Below are 19,118 nucleotides of genomic sequence, written 5' to 3' on the forward strand. Positions count from 1 at the left end.
TCCTGTCCGTCTTTTGTTCTGGCTTACTTTGCTTTTGTCAGAGGGTATCCATGAGAAATTTCCTCAGTGAGAACTATTAGTGGTAAACATATTAGTCTTTCTTTGTTTGAAAATGACTGTTTCAATCTTATTCTTGAATAATTACCTCTATATTTAATTCTAAGTTGTCAGTTATTTTCTCTCTGTATTTTAAAGCTATTATTCTACAATCTCCCAGCTTCCCTTTTGTTGATGTGGCCGGGTCTGCTGCTGTGGTCGTCAGTGTTCTCTTGTAGGTGTTGCTTGTCAGTCTGACTGCTTTGTTTAGTCTTATTGTTTCCTTTGGTTATCTGAAGTTTTAAAAAGATTGATCCATTTCTTTTATAAACGATGATAAAATAATGATTTTTTTCCATTGTAAAAATGATTTATCCCAGTGTGAATTTCTTTATGTAATTCTGAAGAAATTGTATTAATTGTACTGTATCAGTTAAATTATATTAATTTACAATGTAAGTAATTACAATTGTGTAATTAATGCAATAGATTTGAGAATTGGTGAATATCATAAAATTTGTAAAATATTCAGCTTTTCTGTTTAAGAATTGGCTCTTTTTCACTTTTTCTCACTTCTCTCCCTTACAACTCTGCTTATATTTTCTCATTCTGCCTTTCATGTCTCTTTACCCTATTTCTATACTTTCTGTGAAAAGTGCTGTGTTGCATTCTTGGTGGTTAGTTATATCTGTTAATATTCCCTGGGGCCAGGAATTCTCTGATGGTCCAGAGAATTAGTACTTAGTACTCCCACCCCAAAGGATATCTGCCTGTGAATGGATTCTTTCTTTAGTCACTGAGTTTATAATTTCAGTGATCATACACATATATCACATATATGTATGTACACATATAAATTTTTAGAAGTTAATTCTTTTTAAAATCTCCCTGACCCCTTTTGATAGCGTCTTTTAAATTTGTTACATTTTTGAGTGCTTTTTCAATGTTAAAAAAGCACTTAAAATTTATGTATTTTGTCATATACATTGGAAAATTCTATTATCCAAAGTTGTTATTAGCCGTATTCCAGTGTTATTTTGCTGCTTTCTCTCACAGTGCCTTGTTTCCTTGTTTTTGTTTTTTTTCTTTTTCCTCTCCGCACCCCCCTCCCCCCATCACCCTGCTCCTTTTTTTTTTTTTTTTTCTTGGTAATTGTGGATTGTGAACTCATTTTCAGTACCAGTTGGCTATGGGAATCTTACGAAGCCTGGCTTAAGAGTGTGCTTGTTTAGACCAGCACTTTTCAATAGAAATTTCTGCAATGATGGAAATATTTTCTATGTCTGCTGTCCAGCAGGGTAGCCACTAGTCACATGTGACTGTTGAGCACTTGAAATGTGGCTAATTTGAAAACTTGAACTTTAAATTTTAATAGAAAAATCTGATTTAGTCACAGATGGCTAGTGGTATCCTTGCTGGATAGCACAGGACTTTTTGCTTCTTCTAGGTACACTTTGAAACTACTAATTTGAGGCCACTTTGTGTTACTGTTTAGCCTATAACATCTATCCTATGCTACAAAGATGAATAGATTTGATCTGTAACTGTCAGGATAGGCCTGTGGTTAAACAAATTCAGAGTATATTTTTATACATACAAGAGAGGTGCATTCCTGATCTGTCTTCCTTTTCTGCTGGGCAGATGAATTTTTAGCCCATGCTTTCCCCAATTCATGTATGATCCTTTAAGATTGCAATCTTTATTTAAGGATTTTGTTTCTAATCTTGTGAAAATCTTAATTCTTCTTGCCTGAACAGTAAAACCTGATGGTTATTTGGTCATCAATCTCTCATATCTATGATTTTTAGCTCCCTCTTCCTTTTGCTGCCTGCAAATTGTGTTCTATTCTTGCAAGCTCAGATATTTATTTGATGAAATGGGTTTGTTATATTTTATCTGACATTATTCATTGTTATGAAATAGGCAGTTATCAGGACATTTACTCTTCCTTACTGCTGAAAATGGAAGTGTCTCCAGTTCCTCTGACTAATTTTTTGTAGTGGAAGACAGACACTGGAAGCCTTTCATACTTGGTGTGGGGAGTGATATTTGTTGGTAGTTAAATAACAGAATAGAAAAGTAACTAGGTCTTTTTAAAGGACTGTTAAGTTCATGAATAAAATAGATGAAACATGATATTTTGTATTGGCAAGTGAATACTGTTAACTTGTTTATTGTTAGGGTTTAACATACCTTGATTTTGAGCAAGCTGCAAGCATCCTATTCTGCCAGCTGCATCAAGGCTCATAGGATTATCAATTTGTGAGCCATGAATCCATGCTGTGAAGGTTACATTATCTTATTTCAACTGTCCAAGAAATCTGGAAGATAATAATGAGGTTGAGTCATCAAGGCAGTAGGTTGTAGACACTGTTGTTTTGATTGTTTTGGGAAAGATGATCTTGGTTTGAAGAGTCTCTTGGTGTTAAGTAGTCAATGTATGTTCCATCGCTCTCCATTTTGAAATGCATATATGAATTAGATGCTAACACAGAAAAAATGATTATGTAATACAAAAAGAGAAGGCTATGGGTAGTTTGTATTGGAAAGAATGTAGGACTACTCTCTGGCTAATAAAAACAGGGAAGGGCTGGCAGTGATGTCTTTTTTCATGAATCTTAATTTTATTCTCTCAGCACTATCATAGTAATTACCAGTATACACTGAACACTTAACATATTCTAGGTACTGTTCTAAAAGCTTATTAGTTTTTCTTTTTAACCCTTCACCCACTCTGTAATGGATGTTCCATTATAATTTCTATTTTCCATTGAAAACCTAGGGAAAAAACCCTAGGGAGTGAGAGGGATTGAGGGGTTGAGAAACTTGCTCAAGATCACATACTAATACGGAGTGAGACTCAGTTTGAATTCAGACTCCAGTGCCTGACTCTTACCCATTGTATGCTATTTTAGACATACTCTAATGTTGCATATATTGATTTCTGTAACTGCAGAATTGATGGTGTAAGTGAATGTTTGGGGGCTTCCCTGGTGGTTCACATGGTAAAGAATCTGCCTGCAATGCAGGAGATCCAAATTTGATTCCTGGGTTGGGCTGATACCCTGGAGAAGGGAATGCCTGGCTACCCACTCAAGTATTCTTGCCTGGAGAGTTCCATGGACAAGAGAAAACTGGTAAGCTACATAGGTGGCTTTTTTGTTGTTTAATAAGGTGTTTTAAATTTTCTTTCTCACATAGCAGGATGTCAGCATGCTGGTTCTATGATGCTGTCAGGGATCTAGGCTCTCTTATTTTCCTTCCTTGCATCCTTAGCATGTTTTGTTTTAATCCTCATGCTTGCCTCATGGTTGCAAGATGACTTCCATGCTCCAGACATCACATTCCTGTTCAAAGTAGAAAGAAGGCAAAAGTGGCAACTAGGTCTGTGCCTTTAATGGGGATAGAAAAGACTTTCCCTGAAGCCTTCAGAGTCGAGCTCTTCTGTCTCACTGGGAAGTATTGTATCACACAGCCACCCCTGGCTGCAAAGGATATTGGAAAAGTGATTGTTTCACCTTTTTCAAACTCTTTAGTAGAAGATAGACAAGGAAGGAATTGGGAATGAGTATTGAGATATTTAAGTAAGTGTCTGTTACATTGCGGTGTTGGAAACTTAGAATGATTGGAATCTACTTGATGAGATGAATTTTCTGGGACTTACCTGGGTGGGAGCCTGGAAGGCCCACTTGCTTTAGCTCTGCCTTCTGCTTGTTTGTATTGGTGAGGACCCTGAGGACTTCAGTCTGTAGTCTGAACATGTGTGCACCAGCTGGTGGCTGGGATCTGGAATTGGTCTTGATGTTCTAGCGTCAGGTTTCTGAAATGGAATACCTAGTTTTCACCTATTTTCTCAGTGTTATGGTTACTCTCTAAGTGCCAAAGAGTATCTCTAATTCCCGGGGCTGGAGTTCACCTTTGTTTCTTGTCTATAATTCAAACCATGCTTGGTACCCCAATGTATTGGGCTTTGGTTGGGACACCTGTGTTAATTTTATGCGGGCCTTTCCCCTTGACACTCTTTACTAAATCATGACACCATCACTGCCAAGGAGCTCTTGCTGCCTGGCTGCCTCTTGTGGCTCCCACCTGTGTATTAATCAAGATGCCACCAGGGCAGTCCCAGGTTCAACATGACTTGGGGATACTGTTGATTTTTATATGTCTTCTTCTCAGGCTTTCATTTTCCTAAATTTAACATCTTATTTGTCTTCTTGTTACATGCGTCACTGCAAAGGTTGCCCAAAGCTGTATTAGTTTTGATGACTTACTCTGTCCTGTGTTCACACCTTCCTAGGCCTGAGGCAGAAGTGCCCAATAGACTGCTTGAGTCCTAGTCTCTTCCAACCATAGCCAATTTTAACATGGCCTGGGAGTTCCCTGATGATCAAGATACCTTGCAAACCTCACTTTCTAGTATCTAAAATCCCAGAACTAGCAAGTTGTTCCTCATTTTAGTCAGTTTAACAAGGGATTATTGGTACCTACTGGGTTCTAGGTCCTGTGGTAGGAATGCAGTTACATAATACATCAGGAGCTACATTACCTGCCAGCAGAGAAGACCAAAATCAACACGGTATATCAACAATGTGAAGGTGTTATGAAAGAGGTAATACACAATGGAAATGCAAGAGGGTCTAATCTAACCCAGGGAGTTCAAAATACCTCACTGAGGGACAGGCTGGGACCTCTACATTAGGGAGAAGGGGAAGGTGGGTCAGGCAGCCTGCAGGGCCAGGAGAAGGGCAAGTGTGGTAGATACAGGGAACTGAAAGGAGGCTGGCTTCTTGGATTAGCAAACACAGCATCCTGCCTTTAGGAAGACGTCACCTTTGATTTAATGCTCTGCTCTTGCCATCTTGAAATTCTTAGTAGTAATGTTGGACATGGGGCCCCGTGTTTTCATTTTGCACTGGGCCCCACAAATTCTGAAGCCAGCATGACTGAGAGGAATCCAGTGTGCTGAAGGGTGGCCATCTGGGGTCGATGGAGAACCAGCAGGCAGTTGGTGGAGAGAAATGCCTGTTAAAAGGTGACAAAAACTACCTCTTGTTCAATCATTTATATTCAACAATTATTTAATGACTACTGCACATACCTGGGAGAAGGAAATGGCAGCCCACTCTACTATTCTTGCCTAGAGAATCTGGTGGACAGAGGAGCCTGGTGGGTTGCTGTCCACAGGGTCACACAGAGTCAGACACGCCTGAAGCGACTTAGCATGCATGCATTGGAGAAGGAAATGGCAGCCCACTCCAGTATTTCTGCCTGGAGAATCCCAGGGACAGAGAAGCTTGGTGGGCTGCTGTCTATAGGGTCACACAGAGTCAGGCACAACTGAAGCAACTTAGCAGCAGCAGCAGCAGCAGCACATACCAGACACTCTGGCAGGTACTGGGAAACTATAGGGAACAAAATCAAGGAGTACAAATCGCTGCTCTCATGGTGCTTATTTTCTTGTGGGGGAGACTGACAGTAATACATGTAATGTGTCAGATAACAAGTGCTCTGAAAAAGAAATGTAGTAGAGCAGGAAGAAATGATGGGGGGATACAGCATGTGTGTGCTGTTTTACATGGGTTGGTCAGAGAAGGTGTTGTTCTGTAGTAATAGATGGAACATGTGGTAGAGGGGATCGTGTGGGATCCTTGTAGACCACTGTAAGTAAGGACTTTGGATTTCACTCTGAGTAAGACAGGAAGCCGTTGAAGAGTTTCCAGCAGAAGAATGACACGCTTATTTATAGCTTCCAAATGTCATTCTGAGGTGTATATTGAGAAGAGAGTGATGGCAGACAAAGGCAAAACCAAGAAAATCCATTATGATGCTATTATAAAAGTTGTGCACAAGAGGCTGGTGGCCTCATTAGAGTTCTAGTGGAAAAAGTCCAAGAAGTGGTTGGCTTCTTGGATAGATACATCATGATGTTGATAGGATTTGTTGATGAGATGGAATTTAGCATTTGAGAGAGTGAAACTGAGGTTGCCCCCATATTGCTGTTTCTGTGTTAGTGTGAATAAACTTATCTAATCCTTTCCTGAAAGCAAATTTGATAAAGGAGATAAAAAAAATTCAAGAATTTGCAAAGGAAACAGAGAGGAAAGTTTGGAAACAGTTTGGAGAAATAGCATATGCTTACAGTTTTGGCTTACTAACTTTTATGAGAAAACTAGTGAAATTACATTTTGTTCATATTGTCCATAGGACTGAAACAAAATATTAGTATAAAGTTTGATAGAAATAAGATTGGAAAGGACCCCCAGAAAAGGAATAGGAAATATTGAGCTTGCTGAACTGCATGATTTTTAGAGTAATTTTTTTCATTCATACTAAGAGTTCTCAAATGTTGTCTGACAGCAGATACTGGCCTAGTTATATTGGAGGCACCATCAGCATTTGTTAAAAATAGAGATTCTTGGGATCCATCCCTCCCAAATTCTGATATACAACTACGTTTTTTGGGTGTATTGTCTTATAGTGTGTGTTAGTCACTCAGTCATGTCTGATTCTTTGTGATACAATGGACTATAGCCCATCAGGCTCCTCTGTTCATGTAATTCTCCAGGTAAGAATACTGGAATGGGTTGCAATTCCCTTCTCCAGGGGCTCTTCCTAACCCAGGGATGGAACCTCCTGCATTGCAGGTAGATTCTTTGGCATCTGAGCCACAAGAGAAGCCCCCAATTGTTTTATAATGTGTCCTTTATTGATTGGAATACATAGGTATTTGGGAAAATATTGGTTTATAATACCTTTATTTATTTCTTCATTTTTGGTTGTGCTGGGTCATCATTGCTGTGTGTGGGCTTTCTGTATTAGCTGGCACTATTCATTGAAAAAGATCCTGATGCTGGGAAAGACTGAGGGCAAGAGAAGAAGGGGGCAACAGAGGATGAGATGATTGGATGGCATCACTGACTCAATGGACATGTGTTGGAGCAAACTCAGGGAGACAGAGAAAGACGGGGAAGCCTGGCGTGGTGCAGTTCATGGGGTCACAGAGTTGGACATGACTTAGCGAGTGAACAACAACAAATCTCTAGTTGCATATGTGGGCTTTTCATTCAGGTGGCTTCTCTTATTGTGGAGCACTGCTTGAGGCACAGACTTCAGTAGTTGTCACATGTGGATTTAGTTTCCCTGAGGCATATGGGATCTATCTTTCTGGATCAGGAATTGAACTTGTGTCCCATGCATTGGCAGGTGGATTTTTAACCACTGAACCACCAGGGAAGTCCCATAATTCTTCTTTAATACTTAATCAAAATATTGTCAAGAATGTTCTGGATAGTCAAGAAAGCGAAGAGTCAATTAGTACAGGAATTCTGTGCATAATGAGTAAGTCATGGATTTATAGGATATGGGATTAAAATCTATTAGTCTCCATACCTTTTAAAGCTTGAGGAAATTAAAAAAAAAACAAAAAACACCTATTTGGCACAATAGTTTGATTGCATTTCCTTTTTTTTTTTTTTGAGAATATAATAGTGTATTTTAGCTAGCAATTCCTGTTGACAGTGATCTCTCAAACCTTTAAATGTAACATTTCATATTCTGATTTTTCTTGCTGTTGTGAGATTCTGTGCTCCTTTTAACAGCCATTCCATTGTAGGTAGTCTTTTCCTTTGTTCTATTTCAAGAGTTTTGTTTTTGTTCATTTTTTTCAGTTTTCCTACTGCAAACTGTCTTGTCATAAATTTCTTTTTAATCTTGATAGGGATGTGTTAATATATGAATCTATATTTTTACATTTAGATAACTTCTATTATGATTTTAAATATTGTCTCTTCAGCATTCTTACTTAGGCAGTACACGTACTGACAAGGTTGTCTTGGCGACTTGCTGAAGGGCAAAGAAAGAACACTGGATTAAACAAAAATGCGGATTCTAGAACCAGCTCTGGAACTAACTTGCTTTGCCAGTGGTGTGCTGGGACTGGTTGGAATCTGCTCGTAATGGCTTGTGAGAACATGTCATGAACTTCTCAGGCATCCCGACAGCCAGTTTAACATAGCCCATGTTAAATGATGCAAATGTACAATTAAGTAAACTATATTAAAACAAAGGTAACGAATACTGAAAAGTCATCATTTCCTAATTATTTTTCTACATTTTACTATTGTTGCCTATGATCTTCCATCTGTGTGATAGAATTGCTGTGTAATGGTTCTTTGGACTGAAATGTGTCCTCAAGTTCATACACTGAAGCCTGCACCCCAGTGTGGCTGCATTTGGAGATAGGTAAGGACATAATTAAGGTTTAATGAGGTCATCAGGGTGGGGTCCTGATAGGGTAAGATTAGTGTCCTTAAACGAAGAGACAGCAGAGACCTAGCACTCTCTCTTTCTGCCCCATGAGGTCACGGAGAGAAGGGGGCTGCTTGCAAACCACGAAAACTCTCACCAAAAACCAAGTCAGCTGGCACCTTGGTCTTTGACTTCTCAGATTCTGAAAATGTGAAAAAATAAGTTTCTATTGTTCACATCACCCAGTCTGTGGCATTTTGTTACAACAGTTTGAGCAGGCTAAGACAAGTGATATTCTACTGTACATTTCTTCCTGACTCCACATGTACTGCCGTCATGTCAGTAACTTGAAATTGGCCATACTGTAAGTAGTTACAGCACAGAAATTGGCAAATGATATAAATCAAAGTGTATTTGATTTATTGTTTTATTGATTGTCTAGATCAGGATTTGACAAACCATAGAACAAAACCATGAAACAAAACCAGCCCAGGACTGGTTTTACATGGCTACAGAGCTAGGCATGCTTTTTACATTTTTATGAGGTTATAACAACAAACAAACTAAACAAACAAACAAACAAACAAAAACACACCACACACACAGAGGAGAATATCTGATACAGATATATACGGCATTCAAATCCTAAAATATCTGACTGTTCACAGAATATGTTTATTGATTCCTGAGCTAGACTAAACACGGTGATGAAGGAAGTGTTAATAATAGAGCAAATGCAATAGCTTTTCATTTATGTAGTAGTTACCTTGTGAATAGTGCAAAAAATAGAGGAAATAGTCTTCTTGGATTTAAAAATTATTTTCCAAATAAGGAAGAACATCTCTCAGCATAAAATGAATGAAGTTTTGAAATACGTCTTTGCTGTTTTATCTTACTCATTAAATAAGAATATGAACCAACATTTTTTACAACTTGACTTCTTCATCAGTTGCAATAACAGGTTGGGTATGGGTTCAGGAATTCAGAGAAAATCAACAAAAGTATTCTGTGAAACTCAACTGGCTATATAGGGTTTGTAATAAAGACTATGGTGTATTTTATCATTTGTAGTACTCCACATCCTACACTTGGAGAAGGTAATGGCAATCCACTCCAGTACTCTTGCCTGGAAAATCCCATGGGCAGAGGAGCCTGGTAGGCTGCAGTCCATGGGGTAGCTAAGAGTTGGACACGACTGAGCGACTTCACTTTCTCTTTTCACCTTCATGCATTGGAGAAGGAAATGGCAACCCACTCCAGTGTTCTTGCCTGGAGAATCCCAGGGATGGGGGAGCCTGGTGGACTGCTGTCTATGGAGTCCCACAGAGTCGGACATGACTGAAGTGACAGCAGCAGCAGCAGCACATCCTACACTACACAACCATACTGCATCTTTGGGTGCTGCAGGTGGAAAGATCAGCTGGCCGTGAACAGAGCTGAAGAAGCTGTTCAAGCAATGTCAAGTGTTGAACTGGGAGTGGCAACTGAAACATCGGGTGGTCGGAGGTGTGATAGACAAAGGACTGATTACACGGCACTACCTCAAGTAGTGGGCGTCCAGTGCATGTGCCAACATTACTCTGGGAAGAAATGCAGAAAACTCCTGCCACAGATCTGACTTGCCCAGAAAGAGAAAGCAGGCATGGAAGCAGAAGCCCCTCCTAAGCCAACCAGGACTAGTGAACCACAGCCCAAATCAAAAAAGAAGACAGAAGGATGTAGACATGGAGGGCCTTGAAGGTAAGAGCTAAATCTGTGTCTCATACCCCTTCCACCAGAAGATTTTCAAGCTGGAGCCAAGAGGACTCTATGCTTATTTCAGATGATTTTGGAGAAAGCCTTACTCCTTTTCATTCTCCCCATATTCCTCTTCCCTAATGGCCTTTTGGAGGAGGAAATGGTAACACACTCCAATATTCTTGCCTGGAGAATCCCCATGGAAAGAGGAGCCTGGTGGGCTACAGTCCATGGGATCACAAAGAGTTGGACATGACTGACTAAGCACACATCCTTTATAGCAGTAAGAATGTGTTAAAATTGTGTACCTATATATGTCTATATTAGGTACAGATAGAGTACTATACAGTTAATTATTTTAAGCTTATTATTATTATTATCTTTGACAAAGGAAGCAAGAATATACAATGGATTAAAGACAATCTCTTTAACAAGTGGTGCTGGGAAAACTGGTCAACCACTTGTAAAAGAATGAAACTAGAACATTTTCTAACACCATACACAAAAATACATACAAAATGGATTAAAGATCTAAATGTAAGATCAGAAACTATAAAACTGCTAGAGGAGAACATAGGCAAAACACTCTGTGACATAAATCACAGCAGGATCCTCTATGACCCACCTCCCAGAATATTGGAAATAAAAGCAAAAATAAACAAATGGGACCTAATTAAAATTAAAAGCTTCTGCACAACAAAGGAAACTATAAGCAAGGTAAAAAGACAGCCTTCAGAATGGGAAAAAATAATAGCAAATGAAGCAACTGACAAAGAATTAATCTCAAAAATATACAGGCAACTCCTGCAGCTCAATTCCAGAAAAATAAAGGAACCAATCAAAAAATGGGCCAAAGAACTAAACAGACATTTCTCCAAAGAAGACATATAGATGGCTAACAAACGTATGAAAAGATGTTCAACATCACTCATTATCAGAGAAATGCAAATCAAAACCACAGTGAGGTACCATTTCACGCCAGTCAGAATGGCTGTGATCCAAAAGTCTACAAGCAATAAATTGTGGAGAGGGTGTGGAGAAAAGGGAACCCTCTTACACTGTTGGTGGGAATGCAAACTAGTAAAGCCACTATGGAGAACAGTGTGGAGATTCCTTAAAAAGCTGGAAATAGAACTGCCTTATGACCCAGCAATCCCACTGCTGGGCATACACACCAAAGAAACCAGAATTGAAAGAGACATGTGTACCCTAATGTTCATCACAGCACTATTTATAATAGCCAGGACATGGAAGTAGCCTAGATGCCCATCAGCAGATGAATGGATAAGAAATCTGTGGTATATATACACAATGGAGTATTACTCAGCCATTAAAAAGAATACATTTGAATCAGTTCTTTTTATTTTTATTTTTTCCTTTTTTTAAAATTTTATTTTATTTTTAAACTTTACATAATTGTATTAGTTTTTCCAAATATCAAAATGAATCCGCCACAGGTAATGAGGTGGATGAAACTGGAGCCTATTATACAGAGTGAAGTAAGCCAGAAAGAAAAACACCAATACAGTATCAGATCAGATCAGATCAGATCAGTTGCTCAGTCATGTCCAACTCTTTGCCACCCCATGAATCGCAGCACACCAGGCCTCCCTGTCCATCACCAACTCCCGGAGTTCACTCAGACTCATGTCCATTGAGTCAGTGATGCCATCCAGCCATCTCATCCTCTGTCGCCCCCTTCTCCTCTTGCCCCCAATCCCTCCCAGCATCAGAGTCTTTTCCAATAAGTCAACTCTTCGCATGAGGTAGCCAAAGTACTGGAGTTTCAGCTTTAGCATCATTCCTTCCAAAGAAATCCCAAGGCTGATCTCCTTTAGAATGGACTGGTTGGATCTCCTTGCAGTCCAAGGGACTCTCAAGAGTCTTCTCCAACACCACAGTTCAAAAGCATCAATTCTTCAGTGCTCAGCCTTCTTCACAGTCCAACTCTCACATCCATACATGACCACAGGAAAAACCATACCCTTGACTAGATGAACCTTTGTTGGCAAAGTAACGTCTCTGCTTTTGAATATGCTATCTAGGTTGGTCATAACTTTCCTTCCAAGGAGTAAGCGTCTTTTAATTTCATGGCTGTAGTCACCATCTGTAGTGATTTTGGAGCCCAGAAAAATAAAGTCTGACACTGTTTCCACTGTTTCCCCATCTATTTCCCATGAAGTGATGGGACTGGATGCCATGATCTTCATTTCCTGAATGTTGAGCTTTAAGCCCACTTTTTCACTCTCCTCTTTCACCTTCATCAAGAGGCTTTTTAGTTCCTCTTCACTTTCTGCCATAAGGGTGGTGTCATCTGCATATCTGAGGTGATTGATATTTCTTCCGGCAGTCTTGATTCCAGCTTGTGTTTCTTCCAGTCCAGCATTTCTCATGATGTACTCTGCATATAAGTTAAATAAACAGGGTGACAATATACAGTATACTAACGCATATATATGGAATTTAGAAAGATGGTGATGACAACCCTGTATGCGAGACAGCAAAAAAGACACAAATGTATAGAACAGTCTTTTGGACTCTGTGGGAGAGGGTGAGGGTGGGATGATTTGGGAGAAGGGCATTGAACCAGGTATAATACCATATATGAAATGAATCGCCAGTCCAGGTTCGATGCATGATACTGGATGCTTGGGGCTGGTGCACTGGGATGACCCAGAGGGATGGTACGGGGAGGGAGGAGGGAAGGGGGTTCAGGATAGGGAACACGTGTATACCCATGGCAGATTCATGTTGATGTATGGCAAAACCAATACAATATTGTAAAGTAATTAACCTCCAATTAAAATAAATAAATTTATATTAAAAAAATAAACTTATTGGCTTAAACTATTCTGAAAGAGATAGGAATACCAGACCACCTGACCTGCCTCTTGAGAAACCTATATGCAGGTCAGGAAGCAAAGTTAGAACTGGACATGGAACAACAGACTGGTTCCAAATAGGAAAAGGAGTACGTCAAGGCTGTATATTGTCACCCTGCTTATTTAACTTCTATGCAGAGTACATCATGAGAAACGCTGGGCTGGAGGAAGCACAAGCTGGAATCAAGATTGCCAGGAGAAATATCAATCACCTCAGATATGCAGATGACACCACCCTTATGGCAGAAAGTGAAGAGGAACTAAAAAGCCTCTTGATGAAGGTGAAAGAGGAGAGTGAAAAAGTGTGCTTAAAGCTCAACATTCAGAAAACGAAGATCATGGCATCAAGTCCCATCACTTCATGGGAAATAGATAGGGAAACAGTGGAAACAGTGTCATACTTTATTTTTTGGGGCTCCAAAATCACTGCAGATGGTGATTGCAGCCATAAAATTAAAAGACGCTTACTCCTTTGAAGGAAAGTTGTGACCAACCTAGAGAGAATATTCAAAAGCAGAGACATTACTTTGCCCACAAAGATCTGTCTAGTGAAAGCTATGGTTTTTCCTGTGGTCACGTATGGATGTGAGAGTTGGACCATAAAGAAAACTGAGTGCCGAAGAATTGTTGCTTTCAAACTGTGCTGCTGGAGAAGACTCTAGAGAGTCACTTGGACTGCAAGGAGATCAAACCAGTCAATCCTAAAGGAAATTAATCCTGAATATTCATTAGGACTGGTAGTGAAACTGAAGTTCCAAGACTTTGGCCACCTGATGTGAAGAGCTGACTCATTGGAAAAGACCCTGATGCTGGGAAAGACTGAGGGCAGGAGGAGAAGGGGAAGACAGAGGATGAGATGGTTGGATGGCATCACTGACTCAATGGACGTGAGTTTGAGCAAACTTCAGGAGATAGTGAGGGACAGGGAAGCCTGGCATGCTGCAGTCTGTGGGGTTGCAAAGAGCTGGACATGACTTAGCAACTGAACAACAACAACAAAGTCCTTGTTGATCGTCTATGTTTTATATAGTAGTGTATATATATTAATCCCAGTTTCCTAATTTATCATCCTACCTGCATGCCTCCACTTTGGTAAGTTTGTTTGTTTTTAAAATCTATGTCTATTTTGTAAGTAAGCTCATTTATATAATTTTTTTTAACTGTAGTCTTCATGTGAGTGATATCCTATAATATTTGTGTTCCTCTATCTGTTTTATTTCTAAGTAAGATAACTGCTAGGTCCATCCATGTCTGTGCAAATGGCATTATTTTGTTCTTTTTTATGGCTGAGTAATATTCCACCCTGTATATATACTGCATTTCTTTATCTATTCCTCTGTTGATGGACATTTAGGTTGCTTCCATGTCTTGGCTATTGTAAATAGTGCTGCAGTGAACATTGGGGTGCATGTATATTTTTATTTAACTTTCATATTCCACCTGAGGATATTTGTACCAACTGTTTTCTCTACCTGGAAATTCTTTTTCCAGATCTTTGCTTGTCTGGTTGCTTCTTACCAACTCATATGTCACTTTCTAACACAATTGTCCCCTGAAAACTCTAGTCCCTCCCTAACTCTCCTTGATCTGTTAGCCTGTTTCACTTTATCCCATGAATTTGTTACTGAAATGAAATTTGCAGGCCAGTGGGAAGGGGTAGAGCAATGTAACTCAAAGTGTGGTGTGTGAACTAATACTGTTCTGCAGATGTTTTTCCCTGGTCTATGACAGGGAAAGGAGTTTACTTCCGCATGTAAATCAATGAAATCACTAAGTATGCTGCTCATTTTAGATGACTTTTTTGTTCGCTTCTCTGTTTGCATTATGGTTTTTGCAGCAAAATTTTATCTGTGAAGAAATCACACTCTGGAATAAACTTCTTGTGGACTGTAAAAAGACTTGTTCAAAACAACCATTTTGAGTAACACAGAGGATGAGAAAGGGTTAAAGGATCAAGGAGGTGAGGAGGAGTAGGGTGAGAACTGATGGGAAAAGGATGACATCAGAGGTGAATGGAAGGCCTTAAGTTTACAGGGAAGGGTGCATGCTCTGGAAACCTCAGGTTTGTTTGTTTTTTAAAGCACATATTTACTCTGCCTTTGCATGCATGCTAAGTTGTCATTTCGGTCATGTCTAACTCTTTGTGACCCTATGGACTGTAGTCCACCAGGCTCCTCTGTCCATGGGATTCTCCAGCAAGAATAAAGGAGTATGTTGTCATGCCCTCCTCCAGTGGATCTTCCCTTACCAGCGATTTAATCCGGGTCTCTCATATCTCTTGCAGTGGCGGGTGGGTTCTTTAACACTAGCACCACAAGGGAAGCCCACTCTGCCTTAGTTTTATTTTAAAAACCCATAAAGAAACAATTACCACTGCTGGATGATTTTCTAGATAGGGGAAAATCCAGCATTCTGGGGAAGATCTGTACCAAGATCTCTTAAAAATCTCCAACATCATCATTGCTAACTGGGTCAGTTTTTATTGTATAAAACAAAAAGATGCAATAATATAGCATGTTTGGCTTTATTGAGTCCCCATGCAGGGGATAACAGAGGAAAATCCTCTAAAAGGCATGAAATTGGAGGATAGGAATTCTCTAAGGTAGTCTGGGATCACCTCTGAACCTACAGAGTTCACTGACCTAATTCCATTGGCATACACCTTTCTTTGGCTCCAAATGATACAAAGTCTGCATCAGAGAGGGGCTCAGCTCTGTTTCAGTGGATGCCACAAATGTTAGTAGTTCTGTAAAAGTTGTGAAAGGTAGTAACATGATTACTTCAAATATAATGGAAAATACAGATAAAATATGCATCAGAAAGAATTTCCTTCTAATCCCACCAACCTAAAATTATAACACATATTTTCATGTATTTCCTTCCAGCTTTTTTTCTGTTTACCCCCTTTTTAAAAAAAAAAAAAACACAGTTGACATCACTGTGCAAATATTTACACCTTTTCAAAAACACTAGGTATCACATCAAAGGCATTTCTCTATGTTCTTAGAATTCTTTGTAAACATCAAGGGAATGGTTGCCCGATATCCTATCATGAGGACAGAAGTAATGAAAACAGTCCACTATTTGTGGACTATTAGGTTGTTTTGATTTTTTCCTTCTTATTTGTATGAGTTGAAAAACATCTTCTGATTCATCTTTGTATTCCTTTTGAAGGAACTGAATTATATGAATAAAGTGTGTGTGTGCAAATGTGGCATTGTGTATCAAAGCTCTGTAGTCCTCTAATCTTTGCCCTGCCCTTCTGTCCCTGCTTCACTTACCTTTGTGCTCTTGGAGCCATGCATCTGTTACTCGTGCTGGCTTGACCCCCTTTTGATATGAGCATTGAGAAGGATCTGGTGTACACCTAACAGGGAGCTTTTATGTCTGCTTGGACCCTGGAATTTCTCTGACAATAGTGTTTGCCAGTCTTGGTCTTTTGTCCTCATAGTCCGTCTTGGGTAAAAAGACAAGAGTGAGCAGTTCCCCAGTTTCAGTGGAAATTCAGCTGTACCTGTGTTTTCATGGTGAAAGCTTAACACACTTATCCCTCATATTATCTTGGGTCATTAGAAAAAATAATTTTTCTCTGACCTAATATAATTTCTAAGCCATTATACAACCTCTTTGCAGTATGAATTCATAATAGACTTTAAAATCCAAAAGGATGCAATTGTGAGCAAAATGATGAAAGGAGAGAGGAAAATGGAATTGTCGAGGTCAGTAATCAATGTTCTTGCTTTAAAGCCAGTGTTCCCTGCCATGGCTGCCCAGCTTTCTCGTTTCAACTTTGTTTGTTGTTCATTATTTATGAAATAGCTGGGCCCCTTTACATACCTATCAACAAACCACAGTGTGATATTACATTGAAAGAATTTAGAGGACTCTTTTGATCATAATTTGGACATAGTCTAATGAAGAGAATGGTGGCATTTGAGTAAAAAGGCTTAAACTAGCTGACTGAAAACTATATTATTGATGTATCACTGCGTGGGTCTCAGTAAGTCTCTTAGCTTTGTGGGTTTTTATTTTTATTTATTGAGGTATAATTTATTTACAATGTTGTGTTTTATGTAGACATCAAAGTGATTTAGTTATACATATATACATATATATTCTTTTCCAGGTTCTTTTCCTTTATAAGTTATTGTAGGATATTAAGTAAAGTTCCTTGTGCTTTATAGTAGGTCCTTGTTGATTGTGTATTTTGTGCATAGTGGTGTGTATATTTCAAACCCCAACTCCTGATATATCAGCTACTTTAAAACTCATTTTCTACTTCAATGAGATAGGACTAATAATGCCTAATTACTTGCCTCCATTGTTACTCTGAGTTCATACTTAACTATGGTATAAAAATGTAAACAATTATTTTCAATCTGGAAATAAATTATACTTTACTGAAAAAAAATGTAAAGAGTTAACATTAACACTAATATCATGTCATTAACATGTGAATGTTGAGTATATACTGAGTTCAGCTTTTAGGCTGGCTTTAGAGAGCAACTAGTCAAGGGAAACCAAGCTTTATTTCTCAGCAGGCATGGGCTGGGTGATTGGCACACCTCACTTTTCGTAAAGCATACAATCACTCTGGAGAAACTGTGGTTCAGAGGGAATGTGCAAATTGCTCTGTTAGGACTGCAGTGCGAGTCCTGGAGGCTGCAGGCTCTATGTGACATCCAAGATGTATTTCCCAGCACTGCTGCTTCCCGTGCCCGTGTCCCCACCGAAGGCTGCTGCCAACCTACGCCTCTGCAGGAGATGCTTCAACACTAGCAGGGGATTTTGAAAAAGTAAACTTTTTGGAATACCTGCCATTTAGTAGCTATCAGACTGCAGTCATTCCCTATAATAAGCCCTTAGGAAATTTAGGGTAAGAAAACAGGATACTGGCTTCAGAGATCAAGCCCTGAGCCTTAAGAGTGGGAGCACCAACTGCAAGATCCTAGCCTAATCCTAGGGAGTATCAAATAGCGAGAACTCACACAAAGGAAACCGCTTGAATACAAGACCAGGCATCACCCAATCACCAGTAGCACCCTATGCAGGAAGCCTCATCTAAACAACAAACAAAACAAAAATACAAACCCAATCTTCAGCACGGGATTACTACCTCACTCAGCCTTGCCCATCAGAGGAAAAACAAAAAAACAAACAAAAACTCAGTACAAATCTTACCCTACATGAAGCTTACACAAACCACTGGACCAAACTTAGGAGAGCAGAAACCAAAAGGAAGAAAGAATTCAACCTTGAAGCCTGGGAGAAGGAGACCTCAAACACAATAAGTTAAAAAAAATAAAAATAATGAAAAGGCATAAAAATACTACACCAATGAAGGAATAAACTAGAAACACAGCAGTCCAAGTAAATGAAGAGGAAACAGGCAAACTACCTGAAAAAGAATTCAGTATAATGATAGTAAAGATGATCAACAACCTTGAAAACAAAATGGAGAAAATGCAAGAATCAATTAACAAAGACCTAGAAGAATTAAAAAATAAACATACAAACAACACAATTACTGAAATTAAAAAGAAATTAAAAATACTCTAGAAGGAATCAGTAGCAGACTATATGAAGCCGAAGAATGAATTAGTGAGCTGGAAGATAAAATGATGGAAATAACTTCTGGAGAGCAGAATAAAGTGAAAAAGAATGACAAGAACTGAAGACAGTCCCAGACACCTCTGGGACAATATCAAGTGTGCCAACATTCAAATTTTAGGTGTCACAGAAGAAGAAGAGAAAAAAAAGGGTTTAAAATTTTTTTTTGAAAAGATTATAGTTGAAAAATTTCCCCAACCTGGAAAAGGAAATAGTCAATCAAGTCCAAGAGGCCCAAAGAGTCCCATACAGGATAAACCCAAGGAGAAACATGTCAAGACATGCTAATCAAACTAACAAAGACTAAACATAAAGAAAGAATATTAAAAGCAGCAAGGGAGAAGCAACAAATAACATACAGGGGAAACCCCATATTCTTAACAGCTGATCTTTCAGCAGAAATGCTGCAGGTCAGAAGGGAATGGCAGGATATATTTAAAGTACTGAAAGGGAAAAATCTACAACCAAGATTACTGAACCCAGCAAGGATCTCATTCAAAATTGATGGAGAAGTAAAAAGATTTTCAGACAAGCAAAAGTTAAGAGAATTCAGTACCACCAAGCCAGCTTTACAACAAATGTTAAAGGGACTTATATAGTTAAGAA

General features: G+C 39.1%; 1 protein-coding gene and 1 pseudogene across 3 annotated transcripts in view; both read left to right on the top strand.

Annotated features, from left to right (window-relative positions):
- The window catches only part of NELL1 (neural EGFL like 1), a 1,041,756-nt gene that overhangs the window by 391,565 nt on the left and 631,073 nt on the right, over positions 1-19,118 (top strand). The gene's annotated exons all lie outside the window — the stretch shown is intronic.
- LOC113886315 lies at positions 7,992-10,034 on the top strand (annotated as a pseudogene).

This window comes from Bos indicus x Bos taurus, chromosome 29 (genome assembly GCF_003369695.1).
Source record: "Bos indicus x Bos taurus breed Angus x Brahman F1 hybrid chromosome 29, Bos_hybrid_MaternalHap_v2.0, whole genome shotgun sequence".
In the NCBI taxonomy this organism is placed as follows: Eukaryota; Metazoa; Chordata; class Mammalia; order Artiodactyla; family Bovidae; genus Bos; species Bos indicus x Bos taurus.